The 15,562-nt window shown below is 31.7% G+C and overlaps 1 long non-coding RNA gene across 1 annotated transcript; it reads left to right on the forward strand.

The window, feature by feature from the left end:
• Positions 1 to 1,673: 1,673 nt before the first annotated feature.
• Positions 1,674 to 9,900, forward strand: LOC129232670 (uncharacterized). Its single transcript, XR_008581376.1, has 3 exons — positions 1,674 to 1,745; positions 4,622 to 4,713; positions 9,801 to 9,900. It is a non-coding gene; the product is annotated as an uncharacterized LOC129232670 (long non-coding RNA).
• Positions 9,901 to 15,562: the final 5,662 nt, after the last annotated feature.

The raw sequence follows: 15,562 nt of genomic DNA on the forward strand, positions 1-15,562 counted from the left end.
CTGATTTCGTGGAATTTTATCATATCTCTTTAAGCATCACTGACAACGAAAATTCCCACCCCAAACTAGTCTACGCATCACGTTGTTAGTGCATCACATAACCACTCAACATTTCATTTCTTTCATTCTAATTCTTTTTTTTCATTCTAAATATTAAAGTTTATGAAATATAATGGCACGTTAGTGGTACCTTCACCTAAAGTTTGTGAAGATGGGAAGAAAGAGAAAGTTTATGATTAAAAAGAAAAATAAGATTCACGATACGCTTGAACATTAAACAAATTTATTTCATGTTTTATTCATGTTGAATAAATGTTTTTATTTTTAAATGCAGTAAAAGTTCAGTTCTTTATGAAATAAACTTTCGTGCATAGTTCAGGAATGCTTTAAAACAGTTTGAGGGGTGTTTATAAGTGTCTAAAAGAATTTGGTATGCTTCTAAAGAAAATGTATGCATATATTTTTCCACAACGCGAAATTCCGACTTACGCGAGGAGTCTTGGAACGCATCCCTCGCGTAAGTCGGGACTCGACTGTATATAAAAACATCAATTAGTTTTTGACAAATTAAAGCTTTCACAATCAATAATGGAGTTTTTTCCTTCAGTTAAAAGCTCTACCTTTAGTCACTGTAATTGATAGAATAAGCAAAAAACAAAAAATAAAAAAGAAATTAATTTGAATTCTGACATTTTGAATTTAAATTATGTATTTCGCAATCACGAGTTGCGACAGGACCCTACTCATTGGAGTTATTGTTTCTAGAAACGGCTCCTGTCCCCCCCCCCCCCCCACAAGTTTGCCCCTCCTCCAGGGCGGTTACGTGTGTATAGTTGTGTGTGTAGGCGCGCGTGCATGCATGTGTAGGCTTGTGTGTGTGCGGAGACCTGTATGTATGCACGTAGGCGTGTGTGTATATGTGAGTGTGTGAGCATGTGTGTGTACAGGACATGGCACATAATTTTTGACAAAATCGAGTGTGCACTTTTTTTGTGTGCAGAAAAAAGGCACAAAATTTGCACAAAAAGTGGATACTTCTTGAAGTATCCAAAAATCATTCACTTTTTGTGCACAAAGTTTGCACAAAAAGTGTATATTTTTGGAAGTTTTCAAAAATTGTGCACTTTTTGTGCACAATGCCCTTTTTTGCAAAAAAAGTGCAAACATTTTCTAGCTGGGATGGACGCCTCCGACCAGAAAAAGTGGATTCCGACGCGCCTGCAGAGGCCCCTGCACTCTAAAAAATTTCCGTAAATTTAGGCGCATTGGCCATAAAATTATACGGTAAGTGCCCTTCTTCGAGAAAACAGGGCAGTGACCGTAATTGTAAAAAAATTACAGTAAATTTAAGTTGCGTTGACCGTAAAATTACGGGGCAGTCGTCCAGTCCCTTAATCTGTGCAGAATACGGTCATTCCCCGTAATATGCTAGCTGATAAAGATCACGTGTCGTTGTCACGTGTTTCTACGCAAAGAAGCGGGAAGGAGAAAAATCAAGATGGATGGCCTGTGTTGAACGAATGTTGTCTTCCAACTAGAGTCCCTTCCTACAACTTAACCTTTTAAATATGTAATGTATGATATAAGTCCCACAATATCTGGACCAAATATACGTATTGGAGAGTAGGGACTCTGACATACAGGCTCTCATCTAAGTATTGCGCCTAGGCATCGAAAGAAAGATGTTGTCTTCGTGCTTCGTCGCCGTCGCCATGTGATTCCAATGTCTGGATTCAAAATATTAAGTAAGTGGTTTTTTTTTCTATACTATTGTTTAAGTGTAATTTTAATCCACTGTTCTTTTTTTATTAGCTATTTTGATAACAATAATTTGTGAGCATTGATTGATGGCGAGTACCGAAGCTTCGCTGTAACGTTGAAATTTAGAATTGATATTGATTGTATCAAGACGTACTTCAAGACGTACTGCATGCAAACGTGATGCAATATAAACGCACAAATGAATATCATATTATGCTCCATATGTTTTAATTTCCATAGTTTCATTCAAAAATTTCTGCAGTATTTTTCTAAATTAATGTAATTAATTAAAGATGTTGTGCATGAGGACAAAATGAATTATTTACTAATTCTCTGCATGCTTTATATTCCTGGTTTTAAATAACCATGATCAATGACTAATAGGAATTGGTTACATTTTTTAGATTGTTTTTAATGAACTCAAATGTTACATTTAAACCAATGAAATAAAACATAGGTACGTAGTTGAAAATAAATTGCTTTAGGCTACCTATTAACGACAGATTCGTTTTTAGTAGAAAATATAAATAATGACATCATTGTTTTCATTAGTTTCACAGCTATAAATGTTTTAAAACATGTTTCATACATTTTTTTTATAGCTAAATCTTTAAACAGTTATTCATACAATTATTATAAACCAAAAATAATGTGATGTAACATGTATTTCTTATCAACTTTCAACACTTAATTAATTACTGAATTGTTTCTGGTTCAATGTGCCTAAACTTATAAATTAAATGTAAATTTCTATAATAATACTATGTTTTACTATAACTTACAACTATTCATAACTTAAAATATAATATTTTGTATAATAATTACTGTAAGAAGAATGTTCACATCATTAACTGCTGTATTGTCTGAATCGCAGCTCTCTATATGAAATTGAAGCAGTTTTCAATTTGCTCAATCTGAGCGGACGAGAAGCCATGTCTTTCTAGTAGGAAATTTAGGCTGTGTTTGCATATGTGTGTATAGGTTTTTTGGGGGGGGGGAGGGGGGAGGAGGTGATTAAAGTGGTGAGATTGTGCTATTGAAATTTACTGTGGGTATGCCTTTTTTAGAGAGTCGTTCATGTGACTTATAAAATCAAATAACTTTTTATTGGGGGTTGTATAGCCAGGATTTCATTTCTTTAAGGGTCTAATATACAGAATACAGAGTGGTTCAAACGGGGTGACCCCCTCCCCCATCGTATATTCAGTGTTATGTTCGTTACGCAGTCACTTTACAGTCTTGAAAGTAGTAAAAATCGGCAGAGCACCATCTATGTCGTAACACAGTGGAATTCTGCTCCATGTTATTGCAGATGTTTTGCTGGGTTCGGAGCAGAATTTTAAACGCAATGTTCTAAACGCCCAAATTAAGTGGAATATGGTGCAGAATTCAGCTGTGTTGCAACATGGATCTTGTTCAACTGAAGTTCTTAAGACTTCAAAGTAACTGTTAAGCCCAGCTCGATAAATTTTTGCCCCCTTGCAAAAACTCAGTGGGTCCTCTCCTAGACCAGCAGTGTATATTGTTTACGTAAATAAGTCTCAGTACTAGTTTTTTTTTCTTTTTTCCCCTCAATTTCTTGGGCCGTGGATCTCTTAAGGATGTCCCCCCCCCCCCCCAAACTGTAGGTACTCAGATCGGAGCCTGAACTTTACAGCAAACATTCAACCATAGTAAAATTAAAAAAGGGTTACTCCCGCTTTCGGACCACTCTGTGTATTATACAGTGAAGCACAGTTTATAAGTTTCTCTTGTATACGTTTTTATCATTTATACATTTTTAAAATTAGTCACTGCTGAGTTCAATACATAATAACGAATACCTATTATACTTTTTTCATTTAATAGGCTTGTTTCATGCAGTACTTTCAAAAACGTTTAAATCATGCTTACTTCAAGTTTTCTTATATACGACTAATGAAATTATATGCAAAACACAAATATTTTCATTTTTGAATTTTCTTGGTCATTTCAATTTGGGTCTAGATCCATGAACGCTCCCCCTGGTTGTACTGCTGTTTTTTGAAGTGTTTCCTTCAAATAGTGTTATAATCGAATGTTTGTTGTCAAAGGCGCGTTTCATGTTATTCTTTTGAATGATTTGGTTCTGGTATGAATGTTTTTGACTGGAATGTGTTTTAATCATAATGGTAGGTTTATAGGAGTCATGGTTGCAGGTCCTTGAAGTGGGGGAGGGGCAGTGGTGGATCCACAGAGGGAGCAATTGGGGTGATCCCCCCCCCCCCCCCCCGAATTCACAAACCTAAATTTACCTTTGCAAATTTAAATTTGTAAATTCGAAAAATTTCCGGAAAAGGTCTCCAAACCTCCCCCCCCCCCTCCCCCCCCAAACTCATCACAAAAAATCGCCAACTGTATTTTTACGACTTTAGTTCCAAAATTTTTTCAGGGGAGAGTCCTCAACCCCCTCTCTCCAATGTCATCAAAGATGGGCAAAATTTTTGAATTTTTCAATCTTCAATTTCGAAAAACTACCCGAAATCGAAAACGTTTTCGAAAATGTCGTTCATTCAAACTTTACGGGGTTCTTGAATCAGAAAGGAATGGGCCCTTACTGTTGATCCTTCTATTCTGCTTTTGAATTTACGCTTTGTCTTATGTGTGTACGGTTATAAAACTATTTCAACGGTGTAGTTATTTAGTAGTACTTAATACATTCTAAACTACTGGGCTTATACATTTTTCTTTTTAGTTTTTTTGGTTTTTGCGCAGTCGGGTTTTTTGTTTTTATTTAATAATTTTTTATTTAATCTGGATTTTTTTTATATAAATGATGCATAATCATACCTACCATTTTTTATTTTGTTCCATATACTTAGTTGAATTTTCTTTCACACAGACAATCCTTGCTTTAAAGTTTGATCCAGTTTGCACAATTGGATGAAAAATAACTTCTGGATCAAGAAGTGTTTCATCGGAATTTATTTAGAGGTATGTATTAATATTTTATTTTAAGAAATGTTTTTCTAAACTCTATTGAGCGACGATCAGTTTCTTTGCTCTTAAACTAACGATTTTAATTTTTCTACTTGTTACTTGTATTCAGTGCTTTTATTTCTGGTCGCTGTTGTATTTAAATGTTATCGATATGAAATAATAAAATTTTATAATAAATTTAAAAGAATATAAAATGTTCAGTATAATTGTGCCACAGAGTGATGTCCGATGAACTGGACACGAAAACAGAACTTTTCATTTTGTAATCTTAGGTAGTCTATTTGTATTGTATAGGTATGAGAACACGTCCTATTTGTATTGTATTGTATAGGCAGGGCGTCCATATGCAAAGTTGCAGGGGGGGGGGGTGCTCAAATATTTTCCCTGTGGTTTAGCTATATGTTTTCCCCATGGAAACTGATTTCAGGACGGATTAGAGTCATTAAAATTTGACATTTTTAATAACTTATTCGTTAATGGCTGGAGAAGAAATGTTTTTACATTTTTGCAAGGAAAAAAGTACTAAAAGCAAGGAAATTCTAATTTCAAGGGGGGCTCTAGCCCCCCTTCACCCCTATATGGGCTCCCTTGCCTTATACGTATATAAACTACTGTATTTCGGATTGGCAACATGTGCTACAACCAAGGATACTTGGGCAGCTTTCAACAGTTAAAATCTCAACCCTGGCTGTCCCACTGCATACCCATCCATGCTCGTCACTGGAGGGGGGGGGGATTTCCCCCCTCCCTTTCTTCCAAGAAAAAAAGATGAGCATGACTAGGGTATGCACGGGCGCTGCCAGTTAGGAGGTTTTAGGGGCTCAATTCCTCCCAGAATCCTTGGTTTTAACCGCATTGCCGATCCTAATGCCTAACGCATTCACAGTAGTTAAAATGCCGGGCCTGATCCTACTTACGACAAAAGAAGTGCATTAGCCATCTTTTGTGGTACAACTTATAAATGATGAAAAGATTGATATCAGGGGGTTAGATACTGCTATTTTAGGGCTGGTCATGCTGAAGAATATTTTTAAGGTGCATAAAAAATTCTGAAAATACTTGGGTGTCAATTAAAGCAATAACTTATCCAGAAATAAAGCACCTTGTGGGACATAAACAATACTAATTAATTTTAAAAGCAATGAAAGGAAGTTGTATTCCAGATTTTTACTTTAAAAAATATTAAGTGAAATTAAAAAAAAAATACTCCAATTGTTTGCAGGTTATTCATTAAGTATATTTGAGCACAAAGTGATTGGATAATAATGTCGGCAAAGAATTATGACCCTCACCTTGTATCCATCGTTGCATGTAAGATGCAGAGATTTCCATATTTATTTTGAAAATACAGTCAAACCTTATTAAAACTGACTCCAAGGGACCTTTATAATCTATTAGCCTTCACCTTAGTTTATCTTATCCAAATATCAATCATTAACAATCAAAAGGACAGGGATCACAAATGTAGTTTATCTTAGCAGAAATTCATTTTAAGCATGTTCAAAATAGTATGATATGTTTGATATTTTGTTTTCCAATTGCGATGTTTGCAATCTAAGAATTATATTAATCATATCAGTAACACTCATTTACTATTGAAAAGAACCAAAAGTAGACTGCTAATAAAATTTACTGTAAGGGTGTCTTTTTTAGGAATGTCCTTCTTTGAGGCACCGTCTTTTAGGGGATGAGCCTCCATTATTGTGGAATAGATACCTTTGTGTTTTTTAAATGATTGTTTCTTTAGTGTTTTAATTATATAGTGTTATAAAAGAATGTTTGTTGTCGAGAGTTTGGTTATTGATTTCTTTTGGATGATTTGATAGCTCAATTATATGTTTTTGAGCGAATATTTTATTAGAATTCTAGTCAAATATTTGACTGAAGACTGAATATTTGGCTAAAAAATGATTTATAAGTTTTGTATTTTATTTTATGGCAATTCAGAATTGAAGATGCTTATCTATTTTCTGTAGATTAATTATTTTGTTTGAAGCATTACATAATATTTTGAATTGTAAAACTTCCGAAATCAAAATACTGCAAAATTTAATTTCTGAGTGTTTTCTTTGCACGTTATAAATTGCCTTTTTTAAACATTTGTGAGACGAGAAACGTTTCACAAATTGATTTTTTCTGCTTAGTGTTTCATACCTAAGAAGTCCAGTGGCACTTTGTGCCTCCTCATTGCAGATTTGAGTTTAATTCCCCGTTGGGCACAGTTGACTTCACCTTTCATCCCATAAGTGGGTCAATAAAATGAGTACCAAGCATGCTTGGAAACTAAACACTGGAGGTTCCACGTTTGGCTGACCACCTTACTAGAACACCTGCCTTTGCACCCCACAGCCCTCTGTCATGAAGATTGATATGGGCACGGTGGGATTGCCTCCAATTTTGCGCCACTGAGTTTAGTTTCATACTTATGACTTATAAGTGGTAAAAAAAAATGTTTATGTGGCGTAAGATATAAAAGAAAGTGAAAAGTTGCGAAACTTAAATGTAACATCTGAATGTTTTCTCTTGCACTAAAATCACCTTAAATGTTTCAATCTTCAAACAGTATGCCTTTTACAGTAAAAAATTTTGGGAACAATTCATTTAACAATGATTTTTAATTTCATCAAAAGTATATTGATTTAAACCTGCCAGCAATTTTTGAATAACAAGTTTTATTTTAGTATATTTTTGGTTCACAACGTGTGAATTTCACTTCCATGGCATGTCACACACCTTGTGTGGCTGTTTATGTTGCTTAATAACTTGATTAATTAAAAGTATATACTAATTTATTAATTATTCCTTTCACAAGTGCCTCAAATGATAATTGTTTAAGTATATTTAACTTTTTAATAGTGGTTTAGTTCATTTTAGTAGGACAAGAAGTCATGTCGCACAAAAATTTACTAAATACTATTTTACATGTATTTGAAACTACTAATTAAACCATACTTTAATGAAGAGAACTTAATTATATTCCCACTAATCATTAAAATAGCTGATTGATTGCACAATTAACAAAACTACCACTTTGATATTAAATTGGCCTCAATTTTTAAATACTAAAAGTTATTTTTATTTTAATTTCTATGAACAAGGGATTATTTTATTTTTTATTTATACGTAAAATAATTGGAACTGAGCTGGCCATTGTTTATGGTTACTTCTTAGGTAACACTTTCATGGAAGAACGAAAAAAAAAGGAAAAAAGGTTTCGAAATTGAAAAATATTTGCATTCAAAAGTTATGTTTTCTGAAGAATTACCCAAATGTGATAATATTAGTAAATAACAGGTTGGAAGTTTGTACTAGAGTACTATATACACATTCATTCTATATACACATTCATGGTATAAAAAATTGTTTGCCTACTAATTGTCAACTATTTATGTTATTTACTATTCAATTGCTGACTAAATATTAAGGTATTCAGCCAAACCAAGTATTCGGTTTTGTGTGCCAAATAGCCAGCAGTATACCAAAAATCAACTGCATATTCAATGTATCCCTAATTTAAACGAAGAGCTTTTTCAAAGTTGGTGGGTATGCATGTTAAAACCCAGTGTGCATGTGTGGTTGAAAACATTGTCCTACTATTGAGTGCAGTAATTTAGTGTGGTTGAATAGTACTTAGGATGACTACTGAGTACTCAACCCAAGTTCATGCTACTGGGTCAAGTACTGAATATAGATCTTTTTTTAACGAACAACTGACATACACAAGGGAAAATTTTTCTGTTATTGGAATATTTATATGGATATTAAGCATGAAATAAGTTTTCAATTAAAAAGAAAATCCAAAAAGATTTAAAGTTTAAAATTTAAAACTATTTTTTCAGAATTTGTGGGGGGAAAATTGAAATTGATTTAAAAAACTTAAATTTTTCCATCACAGTTCTTTCTCGCGTTAAAAATTAATCATAGATAGCTTCTTTGTACTTTAAAAATTTTTGACCAGTACTTTTACTGGGAAGTCTCTTATTTTGGGGTAAGGAGCTGAAGATTCCCGTAGTTTGTCTTTTTCCTTCCCACAATGCAACATGTTTTCTGTCTTTACTTTTCTTTTTGAACTTGGAAAAAAAAATACAAATACTAAACCTGTACAAATGCATCCTTTAGCACTGGACTCAGACTCCAATATTATTCCTATAGCGAACAAAAGTAGTTTTATTCAAATATTATGTTTTTATTTATAAAATTTGTTTAAAAGTTTTATTTATGTATGGGCAAATGAAAATTTATGAAATAAAATAGTTTATTTTTATTTATCTTTTGTGGCCCCCCTTAGCCCCTCTACTAGAAAATCTGCTACCATGCTTATGTATGGGGTCAAAAAGCTTGGATGCTTATGCTCTGAAAAAAGGTGTTTTCAATATCTGTTTTTATCATACTGTAGATGCCCGTCAGGAAATAGCCCATATTGGCACTAAAAATTCCAAAATGTTTTTTCCCTGAAATTTCCCCTTATACTTGTACTACAGTTGCAGGTTTCCCCCAAGATCTTTGCAAGACTCCAAAGTGCTTTATGTTTAATTATATCTCTTAATGATCATCATTATTGTTTATGTTTTCAATTGAATATGATTCATTGTTTCTTTCTTTTTTTGAAATTGATGTTCACTAAATATTCATAACCTCATTTTGTTTTCTTTTCAAAACAGACCACATATTTTGAATTGATGTTGGAAAAATGCTTTTCTTTGTCACTCGTTTGATTTGATGAAACACATTTTTCGATATTTACGTGTTTACCAGCTTTTATGCATTAAACTTAAGATTTATACATTTTAGCAGTTACGATGTCTTTTGATCTAGCCTTAATTTTTTGTTTAATTTTATTATAGCTTTTATTTCTATGTATGCATGTGCTTTTTCCTAGGATTCCTGGAAATTATGTAAAAATCCTTTGAACATCATATTAGGGAGGAAAACCTTATGAAACCAGGGAAAGGGGTGAAAAAAAAATAGGGTGCTTTAAAATGCTTTATTTTGATTTTCACTATTTAGTGAGAATGCTGCTCTGCTTTAAATGTGTGAAAAACAAATCATTCTTAATTTTCCTTATGGTGATTTCTTTTTAGGGCAATATTTTGGATAAGTTACTGAACTAAAGGATCCAAAAGGAATAAAGATTTGGAAAAAGTGATTCAACCAAGTTTTGAAAAATTTGACCATAATTTCTCTTCTGAAAAAGTTTATTTGTAATTATGTTGTTATTTAACTTGTAATTAGTGTAAAATAAACCTTTTTGATGTTTTAACTTCTTTGTTTTCATTATTGACACTTCTGGATATTGTCTCTTCTTATTTCTTATGTAGACATGCTCACATATTTTTTTGGTAATAATTTTTGAGCTAAAATTCTTTCTCTCGATAAAATTGTTTTCGAGATGCTTACCTTTAATGGATACTTATGGTGTTTAAAAATTAATTTATCCATAAGTTTATGCTAGCTAGTAAAAAATGCAGTCTATTTTAGAAGTCGACTGCACAAGTTTTTAATTTATGTATAATTTAATTAATTTATAACTTTTTTAAATATGAAGTATAAATATGTTTTTTAATAATTTATATAACTTTTTTGAATGTTCTATGTTCTTTGAATGAACGAGGTCAGCAAACAAGTAAAGGCAATGGACGAACCATTAAAAAAACACTAGTTGCCAATGTTGGTAACATGTGTTTTAGCGATGAAACAAATTATTATGTATGTAAGCATTTTACATAAAATGTTAAGTGTTGTATTTTACTATAATCCATACAGTAAAAAAGCTTTACTGAATTTGTTTTTTTTTTCAGTTAAGTTTCCCTTATTTCACGGGATTTTTTCTATATTTCTTTTTATACTTCTCTCTCTTAAACATGCATTCTCATTTTTAGAGATCATTTAATAGAATATTTATAATTCTGGCAACTGGGGTCCTCAAACTGCATTACTAACAGTGTTAGCCTATTTTACGTGTTTATTGAATTGTAAAAATGACTTGCATTTTATTGTGTTCTTAAAACTTTTATTCATAACTTGGTTCTTATATGACAATAAACTAAGTTTTAAAGCACCTAATAATTTATGGGCAATGACGATAAAGAATGACATTTTTTTATGAACATCATGTTAATTTACAGGAGGCAGTGACCATAGAAAAGTTTTATGAGCATAACGCCAATTTACGGGCAGTGATCCTAGAAAATGAATTATAGCTTTTACGGAAGTAATATCAATTTACGGGCAATAGGCGTAGAGAATAAATTCTAGCTTTTACGGGAGCAATATCAATTTACGGGCAATAGGCCTAGAAAATAAATTTTAGCTTTTACGGGAGCAATATCAATTTACGGTAAATGGGCGTAGAAAACAAATTCTAGCTTTTACGGGCATATAGTCAATGTACGGGCAGTGGCCGTAGAAAGAGGAATATAATTTTCACGGGCACATAGTCAATTTACGGTCACTCCCCTTTTATTTTACGGGGAGGAAATTACGGGCAAACCTATTATTTTCACGGTCAGGAAAGATTACGGGCAGAATATTATTTTTACGGGCAGTGACCGGACCATTTTCTGCCGGTCACTGACCGTATTCTAACGGTGAAATTTCTTACAGTGTAGATAAACTGTACCATGACTGAATTTTTACTTTTTTTAAAAAACTTTTTTACTAATATATGACTAAAACTGTAGTCTGGATTGAAATTTCATAATAAATAACAGGAATGTACTTTTTAACTGCGGGTATCAGTTTTAGTTTTGTATTGCAATATGGTTTTTGATTTGAATTGTTGGTTTCATCCTCACACAAATAAAGATTATGATGTCTTAGTAGCTGAGGATTTATAATGATGTAACTCCTCAGTTGTGGGGTTAATCTCCAGAAGGTAAATGTAGCTTTGTCAAATAATGCACGATTTGCGTTTCCAAAAGTTTGACATTATGTAAATAGGGCATAAAAGTTCAGCCAATTGATAAAAATGTCGATGCGTATTAGTATTAAAATTGAACCACGTCAAAGAGTTTATATCATCAGAAATATCATGGAAAATACCTTATCATAAATGGTTAAACCGGAAAAACAACTTTTTCTCTAAAACAAAAAATTTTAAAATGAGATATAACAATATTATTATTATTTATTTTGATTTATCAAAACTTTTGTTACAAAATTTATCCTTGGGTATAGAAAGAAACAAAATATTAAATTTAACATTGTTTCGAAATTATCACCGTATATTTTGTAAAATTGAAATATATGTTTCATCTAGTCTAGTTTATTTGAATTTAACTCTTCTGATGATTTCCAGAAGGATTTGAAGCAATTACGAAATGCTAACAGAGTGCCGCACTTCTGTTAATTTAAACACTGGATGAGATTTGGTAGATCAGAAAGTATTTGTAATCATATTGTCCTATTTGTTGAAAACTGTCGTAACTGCATAAAGTCCAGTTTAGCTATCCAGATTTTCAACTCTACGCTTCTATATTGGAATTTCTAAATCATGTTAAGAGTATTTTTATTTTTACAGAATTTTAGCAACATACATACAGAGTATGTTTATACAAAGATATAAGGGTAGATTGATATTCTAAAATCATTGGGTTTTTTTTTTAACATTTGAATTACGTGGAATAATATTTCATTTGCCGCAAACGTGTAAACATTTTGGCTTTTTTTTTTTTTTTTTTTGTGTTTTTTAACGATTTTTAATAATCTTTTTCAGAGTCTTGAAATGCTTTTTTTACCAGATTTATCTCAATAATATACATTTTTCATATACTTGGTATGTTAAAAACTATATACTTTAGATATTTCTGGTTATTAAAGTGGGTCAAATAACGAATAGCTAAAAGCAAGCGGAAATGGGGAAAATGTTATTTTAAAATAAAGTATAAAGTTAAATGCTACCCAATAGAAGAAAATAAAATAACAATGTGCAAATAAATAAAAAATAATTTTCAAAACGGTAAAATTTAGTAAGAATTAGATAAAATAAAAATTTAGAGGGCCAAAGTTCATTTATTTATTTTATGCACAAAAATCAACTCACCTAATAAAGAATAATTCAGATGCCTAGTGATTTTTATATTCTTTACTTTTTTGTTGCTTTCTTTGGATGACAATGTTCAATTTTTCTTTTTTATTTCAGTTACATTTTAAATTCCAACCCCTTTTTTCTTGAAGAGTTTGCATGACAGGATTTCTACAAATGTGGTAAGAAGCTTTTATTTTCCCTACTGTGTATCTGAAGTGGAGAAAGATCTCAGCACTTCTTGCTGAGATCTTTCTCCACTAGGATATGCGGAGAATGTGTCGAGTAAGATGGTCGTTATGAAAGAACTGCTGAAGAACTTTCAGCATTTCGAGGTGGGTTTGCTGGCAAGTCTGAGCACGGAGAACAAAGAATGATGGAAAGAATACAGCTACTTCAATAGCTTTCATGTAAGGCAGCTGAAAAGGGAGAAGAGTTGTGCAATGAGGAAGCTACAGAGAAAGTGTTTAGGGAGTTAGTGTGTGTAAGAAAACACTTAAAGAATTAGTAAGCAGCGTAGTTAGTGTTGCCGACGTGGTTGGGCCGGGAGCAAGTGCTGAGGAAATGGGCATTAGAAACATCCATTTCGTTGATTTCAAGTAGAGAGACTAGGGATACTTGATCCCTGGAGATACATGATCCCTAAGCGAAAAATGTACCAACATCATTAAGTAGAGCTTTGAAACCTGATAACAATGTTAAAGTTATACCTATACATAAAAACTGGCAACACTTCGTCTTTTTCAACCATTTTGTTTTGACTCACGAAATGACTGTCTGAATGTGCCAAGGGAAACTTCTTTTTATGGAAAGCATTCTGAAGTTTACATTATCTGTTTTATACAACTTTAAGAAACAGCGAAGTATATTTTTAAAGTATATACAGTCGTTAATAATCAAGACATAATTTTAGCAAACTGCCAGATTGTTAATATTAGAGCAAGTATGTTTGTAAAAAATCTCATATTAGGGATACTTAATCCCTTTGATTTCAGGGATACAGGATCCCGGGATCAATTATCCCTATAACAATGTAAGCGCAATAAAAACAATGTAACTGTAGTTTACTTAGTTGACTTTAATTTCAAGCGTTCAAAACCATGTCAACATAATAAAATGTATCATAGTATAAGTGACAGATATGAACAATCAATGCAGTAAATCTGCTAAATTATTATTATATCAGGTCGCACTTGTAACCAAACTCGGGAGTTTTTTTTACACATAACACCTCAAACATATAAATTAACTTTGCTGATAAATTATGTTATGAACAGCCAAATGAGCTTGAACAAGTTTTAATTGATTATCCTTGTTTGAATTTTTTAAAAAAATGATATTGCTAGAGTTAGATTTACAAAGAAAAAGACAGTTGCCCATTATGTAAATGAAATATAATGCACAGTCGGATTTCCATAGTTTGAAAAAAGTTTTTTTTGAACGAAAAAGTAATATGCTTAATTAATTAGTAATATGCTGAAAAATTGACAAAAGTGTAGTAGATGAGAATGAATGTGTTAAGTTGCCACATCCAGTTACGTTGAGCGAAACTATAAGAACTACAACAACTGTAACGTTTGCATTTGACTTTTCAGGTTTTGAAGAGATATGCTAGGTTTTCTTTTGTTTTTCATAAGTATACAGATACTAATATTTTTATTCATTTTTTTAAAAAAATAATTCAATTGAAAAACTCTTAATGTTATTTTTGCAAGACTAGAAGCATATAAATTGATTTTTGTAGTTATCATCGTATGTTTTTGTTAGTTGTTGTAATTTTAGCTTTATTACGCTACTTTAAAAAGAATTATTAGTTTTATTTATAAAATTTTTCACAACTGTATTGAGGAATAAGTAACTGAACAAAAGCATTTAAGTTCATTAAGGATTTGTACGTTTTTCTACAAATTTCCTAGTTGAATTTAAAACAACGTTATTTTTGTGTTCATATTATTATCATCTAAGATAATTGAAAATGTTGTTATTTTTTAGAAACATTATGTAGAAAACTGATCAGATATGGATTTCAAATAAAATAGAAAATAGCTGCCACTAAAATTCAGTTTCAAAACCAAATTTCACATTACTTCACTTCGCGTTTTTTTTTTTTTTTTTTTCCTTTTTAATCATTAACTTAACTTATTGTAATCAACCTACACCACGCCTAAATCCACAGAGGGTGGCCAAATTATTCTGCTCAAACAAACCTTTATGTATTTTTATTGTTTTTTAATGTTGTTACATAATTTTATTATTTGAACACATTTTAAAGTTTATTTAAAACATGAATTAAACATATTAAACATTAAGTAACTTCTAATCGATACTATAAATGGGTAAAAAAATAATTATTTAATCCTTAGTAACTCCGCCTTTTGCTGCCATCACAGCATGCTTTCAATGCATAATACGGTTACATGTTACCTACTCTGTTATTTTAAAATAGTTATTTTTTTTTCCAAAACTCACGCTCACGAAAAGAAGCTTGTATCTTGAAATTTTAACGGACACCAACACTGACGTCTATAACATTTAAAATATATTTTTTAAAAAAGTAAAGTGTTGAGAGAATAAACTTTAAGCTCTGAATAAAGTGCAAAATGTGTTCAAATTATAAAACTATATAACAACAATAAAAATTAAAAAATACAAAAACAGAAAAGTTTGAGTATAATAATTTGATCACCCTCTGTAAATACTAAAACTAAGGCTTAATAAATAATAAACGGAAGCACAAAAGCTTACTGTAGTCAAAAAACACGTACCTTGTGTTGCAACGTCGAAAAATTACATGCCCAGTCAAGAGAAACTCATTTTGGT

Source organism: Uloborus diversus, unplaced genomic scaffold, assembly GCF_026930045.1.
Source record: "Uloborus diversus isolate 005 unplaced genomic scaffold, Udiv.v.3.1 scaffold_13, whole genome shotgun sequence".
NCBI lineage: Eukaryota > Metazoa > Arthropoda > Arachnida > Araneae > Uloboridae > Uloborus > Uloborus diversus.